General features: G+C 34.4%; 1 protein-coding gene across 7 annotated transcripts in view; it reads left to right on the forward strand.

Moving 5' to 3' along the window:
- The window catches only part of SOX5 (SRY-box transcription factor 5), a 991328-nt gene that overhangs the window by 675693 nt on the left and 302484 nt on the right, over nucleotides 1–13151 (forward strand). The window lies entirely within an intron of this gene.

Consider the following 13151-nt stretch of genomic DNA (forward strand, 5'->3'; position numbering starts at 1 on the left):
AGTCCAAGAAAAGCATGGGGAAAAAAACTTTAAATGTAAACTAATTAACCAGTTTTTTAATAGTTCTGCCAGTCTGTACCCAGAATAAACGTACAGTTTTTCAATTTTATTTTATTTTTAAACTTTTATTCAGATACAATTGACATATAACATTGTGTAAGTTTAAGGTATACAGTGTGTTGATTTGATTACATATATATTTTAATATGAATACCATTGTAGTATTAGCTAACAAACACCCCTATCATATCACGTAATTACATTTTTTATGGTGGAAACATTTAATATCTGGTCTCTTATCAACTTTGAAGCTTATACAGTATTGTCTATACAGTTTTCAGTTTTTTTTAATGCTTTGTCCTGTATCAAACCATGAGACTATACTTTCAGATCTTTCAATGACAGATAATATAAATTCTAGAAGAGAAGCAGTCCAGCTACATGTGTGTTTGTATTTTTGAGGATTTAAGATGAAAGCTCATAAAATCATCGGTCAGCATGTTGAAAGTATACAAGTAGATAAGTGTAACATATACAAAATATTCAGTGAGAATAAATGTAATACAATGCTTGTGTTAAGTCAATCTGCAAAAATGTAACACTACCAAATATTCTTAGAATAATGAGAAGAAAGAAAAGATGCTTGGGGAGAAAACCTATTGTCATTGACAGGGCCTTTTATCCATTAGGCATTGTAGGCATAGTACTTTCAGTGGTCCATGAGAAAGTTTTGATTTCTTTTAAAATATGAAGCAGAAAGTGAACTTTTAGGTTGAAGAATATGTTTTAGTATATAATACTAATATATTTATTTTTCTACCAGTGGAGTCATAAAATATAACTTTAAATGTATTACATATTTTAAAATTATTATTATTAGTAGTATTTACTTATTTTTTATAAAGGGAAGGGGGTTTATGAAGACAAAAATTCTTAGGGCCCAGGAAGGCTATGATGTGGCCCTGGTAGTGGATAAAACACAGAAAATAATTTTGGAAGAATTTTACAAAGTTGCCTTTTACATAGAGCTCCTACTGCTTCCCTTGTTTCTCCTGTCCAATCTTCTTACCCACTTTCTTACATTCCATGTTTAATTATTCTGTGTCTGCAATTGGAATGTCATTCTTATTTACAGGTCACTTTGTTAACTTTAGTAGCTTGAATTGTGATATGGAAAAACTGATCGCAATATTCATCCACTATCTAGTCCAAAACAGAGATCAAGTTATTATTCACATCATACAATAATTTGTGTATTGTATGAAATGTAGCAGTATACATATAAGTAGAAATTTTAGTAACTCGGTGTAATACAATGAACAATAAGACAAAATAAATTTAATAAAAATGTGAAACAAGAATAAATGATGTTAATATAGTACTTTTTCTCTTTCTATATTTTATTTCTTCTTTACTTGTTGGGCAGTTCATTCAGACATAATGAAACAAAAGCTGACATCAAAAAGAAAACTTTTGATTATTTGTACTTGAGATGCTTTTAGTTTAACATATGAGCTATACATAGGCATTTTGTTTCTTTAAATATTTCTGTCAAAGATATTGTTTATTATTTTTTGAGGAAAATATATGATGTGCCTTCCAATTTTTATTATATAATTTTAAAAAGACACAATAGTCCCTTCATCTGATTTTGAATAGTTAAGTATTTTTGTTACATTCAAATAGCTACCAAAGTTCCATGGTGGCAAAGGGGATTTTTATATGATCCCTGTAATTATAAAGAGATTTTCTTAGTGAGTGAAGTGCCTCATTTATGCACCTCTCCTGAAAAAAAAATAAAATAAAAACGCCATCGTAGTAAATCTTACATATGTAGCAATAGCGAAAAAATGGAAAAATCAGTACAACCGGAAATCGTAGTAAGAAATAGGAATACAGCAAAATGCCACAAATCCAATTTAGAATAAAATTTAGCACAGAGTCCTGTTTTCATGTCCACACACCTGGTCTGTATAGCCAAAGGGGAAAAGTAGGTTGAATAGTTATTGTGGGATTGTGCTAAGAACCTTAGACCTTGTAGCTTAGCTGCAAATAGGCTCAGCTTCTGTGTTGGACTATGCAAGCGGGTCTATAGCGGCTTTCTAGTGTACTCTAAGTAGTTTGAAATGTTGCATTTTTAAATTTTATAAGCTATATGTTAAGTTTTAAATATATATATGTTTTCATATATATATAAATTCAAGATTATCTTTTTATTTTCATTACTCCCTATAATGTTCATTGTTATATGCTTTCTTGTCTGGAAGAAGAATGGGTAGAGTTAGAGTTTGTATTTGCTGGGGAAATGTGTTAAGCATTTGAAAAGCCTCTAGGTTTATAATTGGAAAAAGTTTGGAAATCAGGTATAATCCTCCCTGTAGTTTTTCTTCGGCCCCAGTTCCTCCATCTCCATAATATATTCTAGTTGAATTACAGATGGTTTCTCAATACTGTGTTAAATCTATGAGAAATAGTTCAACTGTCTTTTTACTTACGACATGAAGTTCTACATACTACTCTCTTCTTCCTCATTTTATTTTCAATTACTTCTCTTCCCCTGTTTTTGATTCATTCTAAGCATCTTCTACATTTAGCCTTTACTTCAGTACTCTCTAATACTGTCTGCACCCTAGGTGCATTATGAGTACCAGGATGATAGGAGAAAATTGTCACAAAGGAGGTCTTGTTTTACCTATGTTTAAATGCTTCATCCTTCAGTGTAGTGATAGGGGAGAGAAGTCATCTCAGTTAAACTAACATGTATGGAATATCTCTTATGTATGAAATACATTGGATGCAAATATGAAAAGGACACAGGTTTATCCTTTGAGACTTCACAGTCTCAGAAAATGGATATGCATTTAAATCCTAATTAAGGCTTTGATAATATTGTGGTGAGTGTTACAGATGGAGGGGTTTATGATATATTATGGGAGTTTATGGGGGAAGAACAACATTTTCTGACTGAAGGGGAAAAGGAAACTGCTGAGCAGATGGTTCCAGAGCAGTGCTACTCAAACTGTGGTCTGTGCTTCATCAAGAAAGTCTTGTTATGGAAAGAACATCAGCTGAACTAAACTTAAGAGTGCTTAGTGATAGAATTGATTTCTGTTTGGGGACAGCTCACTATCTTGTGTGGACTGGGACTTTGAGGACCACCCTTCTAACGCGTCCAGTATACATGTGCAAATCACAGTAAATCAGGAGTGAGTTCGCTTAATTTCAAATGTGGGGCAGTGGGGTAGTTCTTGGAGGGGTTTCGCTGAGAGGGTGAAAGTGAAGAAAGGCTTTCTAAAAACTAAGACAGTTAGGCTGAGTTTTGAAGGATAGCTATGATTTGAAAAGGCAAGATGAGGCAGAGAGGAATGGAGGGGAAGGAGATATTCCAAGCAGAGCAAAAGAAAAGAGCTCAGAAAAGGGAACAGATCTAGGTATGGTTGTGGAAGCTTGTAGTGTACAATGTACTACTGTTTGTATCTTTTCAGGGAATTTCTAGATATGTGTGTGGAACAGTGGGCAAATAGGTTATCTGATTAGAGTGTGCTTTCAAGGAATCTAGTAAAAAGGAAATAACATTTATCAAAAAGTAAATATGGGCTAGGAATTGTGCTAAACATTTATATTTGTCGAGTCATGTAATGTTTACAACCTCTGCAAACACAGTATCATTATTCCCATTTTGTTGATATGGGTACCAAAGTGGAGAGAATAAAATAAAGTCACAAGTTCAGTAAGAATGGGACTGACTCAAAAGACCATGTTTTAAGGGGAGAAAGTTGCAAAGGTAGATTAATGGCAAATTGTAAGGGGTCTTGAATGCTATCAGAAGTTTGGAGTTTATAATCTGTAATTGTTGGGGAGCTATGAAAGGTTATAGATGCATAAATGGCTTTATAAACATCCTAGTTCATGAATTAAACATTAACTTATGATTTAGGTTAGACTCTAAATGTGTGCCTTAGGGAAGAAAGTGAAAAAGTCTAATCCTGATTTGTTTCCAGACTAAAGCAGAATTGAACAGGGTTTAGTCTGGGATGGAGTGGGAATGAGGGGAGACGGATACCCTTGTTTAAGCAAAGTGGAGATGGATACCCTTGTTTAAGCAAAGTCTTCAAATATTTTGGCCAGTAATTGGCTGATTTGTAGTTTAGAGAAACACATAAAGTGTCAAGTAAGTTCTGTGAAATAAGACCAACAATTTTTTCCTGTGTTCTGTATCAGGGAAAAAAAAATGCTACTGAGGATTGGATTATACAGAGATTGCAGTAGGCCTGTGAAGGGTATGAGAAAGGACCAGGAGTATCCATATATACTTTTCTTCCTCAAATATGAAAAAAATAATTTTCACTTGCTTCAAAGTACTTGTAATACGTTTTCTTCCCAGCCTTAACATTATTCTGCCAGACCAGTCAGAATGTGGCAAAATCAGGTGAATAATTGAGTTTAGACAGTTAAAGACTGAAGGTAAGACAATTACGTACTGTGTTTTTATATATTTATCACTCAGAGACCTATAGAATTTCAAACCTGGCCTTAGATCTTAGAGGTCTTTTATTCCACAGCTCTCATTTTGATATAGGAAAATTAAAGTTCATAGAGGTTAAGAGACTTGCTTATGCTCAAAAGTGGTGATTTTTGCTCCACTCCCGTGTGACTGGGAATGATGGTGCAACTTTAAAGAGGGAAAACAAAAAGTGAGCCCAGAGCAACAGCCGGTTTGGGTGACAGAGTTCTGAATTCACATTTATGTATGTTCGGTTTGATGTACTGAGATATTTAGGTGAAAACAGACTATTGGAAATGTATCATTGAAACTTCCCTGCCAAGAGATAGGAACGTGAAAATTACCTGCATAGACACAATATTTCAAATTGTGCATTTATGAAGAGTCGTTTATTCCCCAAAATATATTAAGCATTTACAATTCCCCAAGGAAGTAAACTTAAGCCAGATTTTAAAGCTTGAAGTTAGTTTGAAAGAGGCAGAGAAGTGAAAATAAGGAGTGTGTGACCTAGAGAAAGCAAGGAGTTAAATTATAGTTATATTGCTAAGTGGAGTGGAGAGTGATGATACCTAAGTTTGTGTATTATCCAAAGGAGTTCTTAATTTTTTTCTGAAAGCTGGGTGGAAGCCACTGAAAGATCTTCAGTGCACAATGTCAAGATCGGATCCCTAAGACAGAGAGTTTAGAAAAAAACGTAGGAAGTTATGATGGCTGTTGAATACATTTTAGAGGATTTAAGGTCATAACACACAATGCCTGGGAAAAGAATGAACAGCAGAGGGTGGGCCATCAGAAATCTAGGCAAAGAACTGTCAGCAGTCTCAAATATTTTGAAGAAGTCATGAAATATGTTGCCTTTGACTATTGGAAGATCATTTGTAGTCCCTCCAGGACCCAGGATAATGCTTTTCAAAAAGTAGGCGTTTGGTTAACAAATTTTGTGTGCATGCCTCATTGATGTATGTGAGGGGGGAGGTGGATGAGTGTTTAAATTGTTATTTAGGAGTTTGACAAAACTTCTTAAATTCATTTGGAAATAAAAGTTAAACAAATTGAAATGTAAGATGTAGCCAATTAAAAATAGTAAAGAAAGTGGAATATGTCAACAAAGTACATTATGAAACCAAACGGGCCTATTAGAAATGCTGTATGGGGGGCTTCCCTGGTGGCGCAGTGGTTAAGAATCTGCCTGCCAATGTAGGGGACACGGGTTCGAGCCCTGGTCTGGGAAGATCCCACATGCCGCGGAGCAACTAAGCCCGTGAGCCACAACTACTGAGCCTGCGCGTCTGGAGCCTGTGCTCCACAACGGGAGAGGCCGTGACAGTGAGAGGCCCGCACACCGTGATGAAGAGTGGCCTCTGCTCGCCGCAAGTGGAGAAAGCCCTTGCACAGAAACGAAGACCCAACACAGCCAAAAATAAATAAATAAATTTATAAAAAAAAAAAAAAAGAAATGCTGTATGGGATTGAGAGATGACATATATGAAAGTAAAACAAACTTTGACTAGAAAATTAGATTAAGGTTAGTAAAGTTAGAGCAATTACATGTTTTCAGCCCAATGAGAGGCTGTATAGCATGATAGTTAGACACAAAATTAAAGGAGTCAGAGAGATATGAGTTCAAATTACTTATTATTTAACTTGAAGTACCGGGCTTAAACTCAGTATCTGTAAAAGCAGAGGTAACATTTCCTTCCTAAGTCTGTTAGGAATGATCAAAGTAATAGCCTCCTAAAAATGCCAGTGTAGTTATTGGCTTATTAATAAGTTTTGTTAAGTGGTGCTCTTGTTATTTTTCTAAGAATATGCCTTCAGGTTCTGAACGAAATCAAAGGTTAATTACGGTAAATAAAGAACATTGTAATAAAAACACATTAAATGGAAGAATTATCCTCATGCAATACTGCAATCAGAGTGGTATGTAAGATGGCCGTGTAAAAACTCACAGTTATTCAAATTGTCAAGTTTTGGAATTGACACCCAAGTGAAGTGGTGAAAGCTTCATCGTTTGGGTCATTTTAAACTAGATTCTACCACACTCAAGGAATCCTGTGGTCAAATTCTTATCCTTTCCACCAGTTGCATAGTTCTTCCAGGCACAGACCTGCTATTGACTTCCCTGTTTCCATGCACAAAGCTGCTATTCACTTCCAGGAAAATTGGTGGCTCTGTGGAATTGGATAAGAATTTGGCCTACAATGAGCGATTTGAATGAATGAATTAAGAATTGGCAAGAAAATACAGACATATGCCACATTTACTTGGTACATTCACGCTTCAAGAGAACTCAGGTAGCACGTAAATTCTGTGTAAAAAGCCAGAGATTTTCAGCAGGACCCTATTACAAAGGCAGCCTAAATCTTTTCTGTGTATTTTTGTCATATTTAAAGAACAAGACAAAAATATCATATTTAATTACTGGTTATTGGAATGCCTCTTCTGCTAAGAGTCTCTTTTGATAAAGTCATGTATAGCACTTACTATTTACAGAGCTGCTATCAGATGACAAGACTAACAGTCATTATAGGCTAATTTAATATGTGGATTTACTAACTTTTTTTCAGATACACTGTTTTTTTTAAGCCGGTCTTCATTAGCTTGACTGATACTGGACTACTTGCAAATTAAGTGTTATCCTTTGTTTTTTGTAGGCAAAATACAACCAAGGTGTATGGGGACTCACTAGCGTGCCGGCATTAAAGTGGAGAGAGTCTGAATCTTCTCCTATTTTCAGGAGTAGACAGATTTCTTCTCTTGATATTATTGCTTATGCAATTTTCAGTTCCAGAGACATCGGGCCTTTAAAAAGGCAGAGATCTTACATTTTTGACAGCTTCTCCCTTCCACTGATTGAAACAATAAAAATAAACATGAAGCTGTCGGAATGGCCTCTGTGTATAATGTCATTTGCATGTGATTTCCTTTGCTCCTCTAGATAATTGAATTTATTCAGGCAATTTATTTTTTAAATGTGTAGTCTCTGTGAATGGAAACATCTTAACTAAAGACACCCTTTTATTTCCTGTTAATGAAATATATACATGTATGTGTATACTTCTTTCTGTTAGAACCAAGGGAGTAGAAGAAGAACAATGGAGACACCAAAAATGTACTGGAAAAAAATTAATTAAAGAGATGAAGTGTGACTCTTGTAACCAAATATTCTCTCTTTGTGTTCACCCCCTGTCTATGTTCAAGGTCTCTGGGTGCTCAATGGGAGCTTTTAAATTATCTTTCCCTGTTTGTTGTTGCTAAGTATAATGAATGGATAGCCAAAGGACTTTTGTAAGAAGCTACTGTTTGTATAATCTCAGAGTAGGTAAGCATAGCAATACCTGGTTGGTTCCCATCCTGAGACTAATAAATTTCAGGCTTAAAGAGGATGACTATTTAAATCGAACTCTATTATGCAAACAATGTAGCTTTATAACACAAATAAAACATATTTTCTCGGTATGGGGAATATAAAGAATATATGCCATTATTGTGGATTGATTTTTGTGGGTTATTGAGCATCAAACCGGAATCACTTGGGATATCAGAAATATCCAGGGATGTTCAGAAGTCAGGAATTCAAGTAGAATTGTAAAAGAGAATGCATCTGTCCAAAATCCAAAATTACTTACCTCCTCTTTATACTCTCTAGGATTTGGTGTAATACAATTTCATTTTTTATACATATATCCCAACAAGTTCCCTTGGTAGAATAATTTATTAATGGAAAACACCATCACTTGTAATTTATACCTGTGACCACAACTCAATGAAGCAATCACAGCAGTAAATTTCTGCAGAACTTTTTTGTTGTTGATGGTTTCATTTTTATTTTCCTCTCATTTTAACGTCTATATGGCAAGAATTTTGGAGATTGAACATACAGTACCAAGAACTCAGCATTCTGAGAGTCCATTCATTGTAAATAAGGGAAAGATTTGTCAGTTTCCAATTTTCTCCTTATTTTTACAGTGCTATCTTTTTGTCAAACTTTAGTCTTACTTCCTAAAGTAATACGGAAAAATCCTTATTCTGACATTTTTATTCTAATTTCTCTGTTTTGCGTATTCTATAGGTGCTCATTATTGTTTCCATGTACCTGTTTTTCTTTAGAAAAGCGTTGTTCATCTTTCAGTATCTAATTATAAATAACAATAAAATTTCAAAAATGTACATGGTAAACCCGAGTCCCTGAAGGAGAAGGTGATACTCACTTATAAGTGCCATTTTTAGACATACGTGAAGAGCACTAGGCCATTGCTCTTCTCCCTGTGTGGACGCTTTCTGAGAGTTCATGAACTGAAGTGTATTTAACCATTCACTTATGAAAATAATGGTTCATAACTCATCATTTTACTACCTTTATTTTTATAACCTGAACATTGTCTTTCAAGGTGCATCTACATTTGGATGTTCCACATACAGATTTAAAGATCTCAAAGAGGGAATTCCCCGGCGGTCCAGTGGTTAAGACTCCGCGCTTTCATTGCCAAGGGTGTGGGTTCGATCCCTGGTTGGGGAGCTAAGATCCCACAAGCTGCGCGGTGCGGCCAAAAAAGAGAAAAAAAAGATCTCAAATGGTAAACCCATCACTTGAGACCCGAGGGAGATTTTATGGCATCTATTATAGTGCTGGGGTCAAAAGTTAGGGCTAATGCTCAAGTTATAAACTAATTTAGTTATATTGAATTTATTAATTTTTTGTACATATACTGATTCTATTCTAACAGTCATCTCTGTTTGCTAACCATTCTGTTTTTGTCAATACTGTAATCATTATTTCAACCTCCCAAGCAACAACTGTATTTACTTTGACTCCTTATTTTCAAGTTATCTAATTTTATCATTATCTGCTGCAAATTGTCTCTAGGATTTGATGGTTCTTTTCAACTCTCACAACTACAATTTAGCAGAAAGCTTTTTATCATCACATATGTGGCACGGTAACAGTTTCCTATTCAGTGGAGATCTTTACTTTCTCTTCTACCCAAACCATTCTCCATACCACTGCTAGACTGATCTTCCTAGCAAATTACTTTGAGAGTTAACACTCAGTATAGAATCTAGAATAGTTCTCCTTTGTCTGTCAGGTCAAAGGTAAATAATTCTATTGGACTTTTATGACCCTTCATAAAATAACCCTACTATGGAAGTATAATCATTCTAATTTATTATTCTCCATTTCTTTGGGTTAAGCCACTACCTTCTTGCACGTGTGTGTGTGTGTGTGTGTGTGTGTGTGTGTGTTTACCCTATAAAATTTTCTGGATGATGCTTCTGGGAAGCAACGCTCTACATCTTTTCCTCTCTACCTATTCTTTCTAGAGTTAGATCAAAAGACTACCTATACATAAAGATTTAATAAATTCACTTAATATGTATTTATTAAACACTAATAATAGGGTCTGGGGTACCTGGTGAATAATCAGACACATTCCCTGCCTTCATATATGGTATAGAAAGAAAATTAAATAAATGATCCCAAAACAGTGTGCTGCTAAGTGGTATGTTAAAGAAGTTTCTACCTTCCTTTGATTTCCAGTGGTCTCTCTTTAAATTTCTTGTGCATGTATAATTTGCTGCTATACAATTTAGTATTTATTATAGTTGTTATGATTACTTATTGTTTCTTGTGTATTTTAAATGACTTGCAAATTTAATTTTCAACTCTGAGGAGAGCGAACCAGCTTGATTTTTTTATACCTTTAGCATCTCTTACAGAACCTGAATCAGTTGAGGAAGGCCGTATAACTTAATGATGACCAGCATGGATTTTAAAGTTAGATGATCTTGAGTTTAATGCCCCAATTTACCATTTCTTACTCTTACCTTGGGTAAATTACTCTTAGGAGCTTAATTTCCCCATCTGTTGAATAGGAATATAACAGTCTTTATGCAGTTTCTCTGAGAATTATTAAATGTAATATCCAAAAACTTTTAGAACAGGGCCTTTTAAGAACTCCAAGAGTGGTAGGTGTATTTTTACTGAAACATTTGTGAATTTAAACAGATTTTGTATATGTGGTCAGAAAAATGCCTAATAGTTTAGAAATATTATTAAAAGTCTTCAAAACTATAAGACTAAAATAACAATATTTTATATAGCATTACTCATATTAACTGCAAAAAAAAAAAATCATGAGAACTGAAGCTTGTGCTTCTTGTATCTCAAATCACTGCTTAATGTCAATTCATGCTGAAGGTCCCTTTCAAAGAAAAAGTCCTGCTTTTGCTATATACAGAGTGCTCTATTGAAAGTCATAATTAATATAGAAAAACAGCTCTGTAACTTTTTTAAAAAATAGGAAGATGGGATTAGTGTAATGACATCACATTTGACTGACATTGCGCTATGAAATCAGCCTGATCCTGTGAGGAGACACTGCTGGTGAGGGGCTGTATTCAGGCGTGAATGGAGCACAGAGGAGGGAAGCTGGCCGAAAGAGAGTCAGTACTTGATCTCTCTTCCCTCATATTACTGCTGTTGTTCTGTATTTATAGTGTAAAGAAACCTAAAAATTTGCTTGCAAGAGAATCTAGTGGTGCTAATGTTCTCCTGAAGAAAAATTTTGATATGTCTATCTCACAAGAAGAAAGAGAAATATAAAAGAGAAGTAGAAATATGGTATAATAAGTAATTGGTGTCATGTATTTATGAAAAATAATTCATTACTCTAATTTTTTTTCAGACTTTGACTTTAAAAAGTTTTATTTCGTAATGAGGAGTAATTGAACATTCTTTCTTTGATCATTTTCCAGAGTTATCACTTTGTAAAGAACCATGAAACTGTGAAATTTGAAAATTGTGTATGCAACAGAGATATAAGCACACTCATGTCACATGACATTTTGTGAACTATTTTTTTCCTTAAAAAAAGTTTGTATTAGGTTATCCTTAAAAATGGGCCACCTGAAAAAAGATTTTAATTATTCTTTAAAAAAATGATTCCATGGGTGCAGTTTGGTTTCAGCAGAAAGAGCTATGAAACTACTTGTATATGCATTTTCATTTTTTGATGGAGTGGGTAGGGGAAGGGATTTGTCTCCTCTTCTTCACTTTCCTGTTAAAGAGCCTGGCTTTTTCTTTATTTGTTTTTATATATTCTGTGTTTTGTTCATTGTTATCTCCTAATATTATGGGCTGAAGCATTCTCATTTTAACAAATACATAGTTCTTGCCACTTCTCAGTTACCATTTTATGAGTTTTGTAATTTGTAACGCATACATTAACTCATATAATCCCTTAACTAATACAACTCATTATTTTGTAATTTATAATACACTAACAACCCAATGAGGTAGATGATAGTATTATCCCCATTTTACAGTTGAAGAAACCTAGGCATAGGAAGATTAAATAACTTAGGGTCACACAGCTAGTGACTGTGGAACCAGGATTTAAACCACATCTGTTTGGCTTCAGATTCTCTGCCCTTAACTGTGAACATCATTATGCTGTCTCACAAGTTAGCACTCAAAATATTTTTATTACACGAATGAAAGAGAAAATTGAGTGAATGAAGTACTTCTTATCCTTCAAAAAGTATTACTACTAAATTCTGGAGATCTGGTACTATATCATAGCACATATGAATTACTTATCATTTATTATCCCATTTTTAGATGAAGAAACTGAGTTTTGATATGTTGAGATAGCTTGTCCCAGATGAATAAATGATAGACCCTGGATGTGAGCCCAACATTCTGACTTCTGACTCCAGTTTGCTTCACCATTGCTGCTTTGCTGACATCATATTTTACTGCATGGGGTGGGGTGGGGGGTGTCACAGTTTATTTCACTTATGACAGAACATGTAGTCAGTTTCCAGTTATAAATGATGCTAGCAAACACTTAGCTTACTAACTTTACCAAGATCTGTTCTGTATGAGAAACTGTACTCATTGCTCTGTGGGGTAAAAAGAATTCAGTTCCCAAACAGATCACAATTTGAGGAATTCCTCAAGTATCATTTCTTTCTTCAGACTCAGAGTGAATAGGTATTTAGTTAAGTTTATTAACAACTACAGTAGAAATGTTCTGAAGGCTTCTTAGGAAAATGACAGGTGAATTATTATATATAATTAGTGGCTAGTTTTTCTTTACTTCTTAAAATATTATTACATAATCCACAATGCTAGTGTTAAATGGGAGTGTTTTGATGTGTAGTCTAATTTTTGTTTAGAAACATCTTATTGTTGACCTTTGAGCCCGCAGGGAAGCGATCATCAAATGTCTTAAAGTGTTTTTGCTAGATGTTTAAACAGAAGTAAGAACAGCACACAAATCAGCAGGAAGATGAGGCTGTCACAGCACAAAATTTTCTTTGTTTTACAGGTTCTATTAGTTAATGTATTAGAATTCTCTAAATGCCACTTTTGCTTATTAAGTGGTTTTGAGAGCACATGAAAACATACGTTTTATTCTTGAATGCAGCATTTCTGAGATTCTTAGTAAATGTGGTTCTGGAAAAACAACCATTAGACACTTCTGCCCGTGTAGCACCCACATGCAAATGAAGATATTTTCCAAAACTGTTTTTCCTGTTTGTACAATCTCTTATTAAATCAGAAAATTTGCCTTTAAATTTCTGTTTCACTCAGTGGAATTAAATTAGATGGCAAATATGACATTGGTTTAAAAACACAAAG

The sequence above is a fragment of the Globicephala melas genome, chromosome 10 (assembly GCF_963455315.2).
Source record: "Globicephala melas chromosome 10, mGloMel1.2, whole genome shotgun sequence".
In the NCBI taxonomy this organism is placed as follows: Eukaryota; Metazoa; Chordata; class Mammalia; order Artiodactyla; family Delphinidae; genus Globicephala; species Globicephala melas.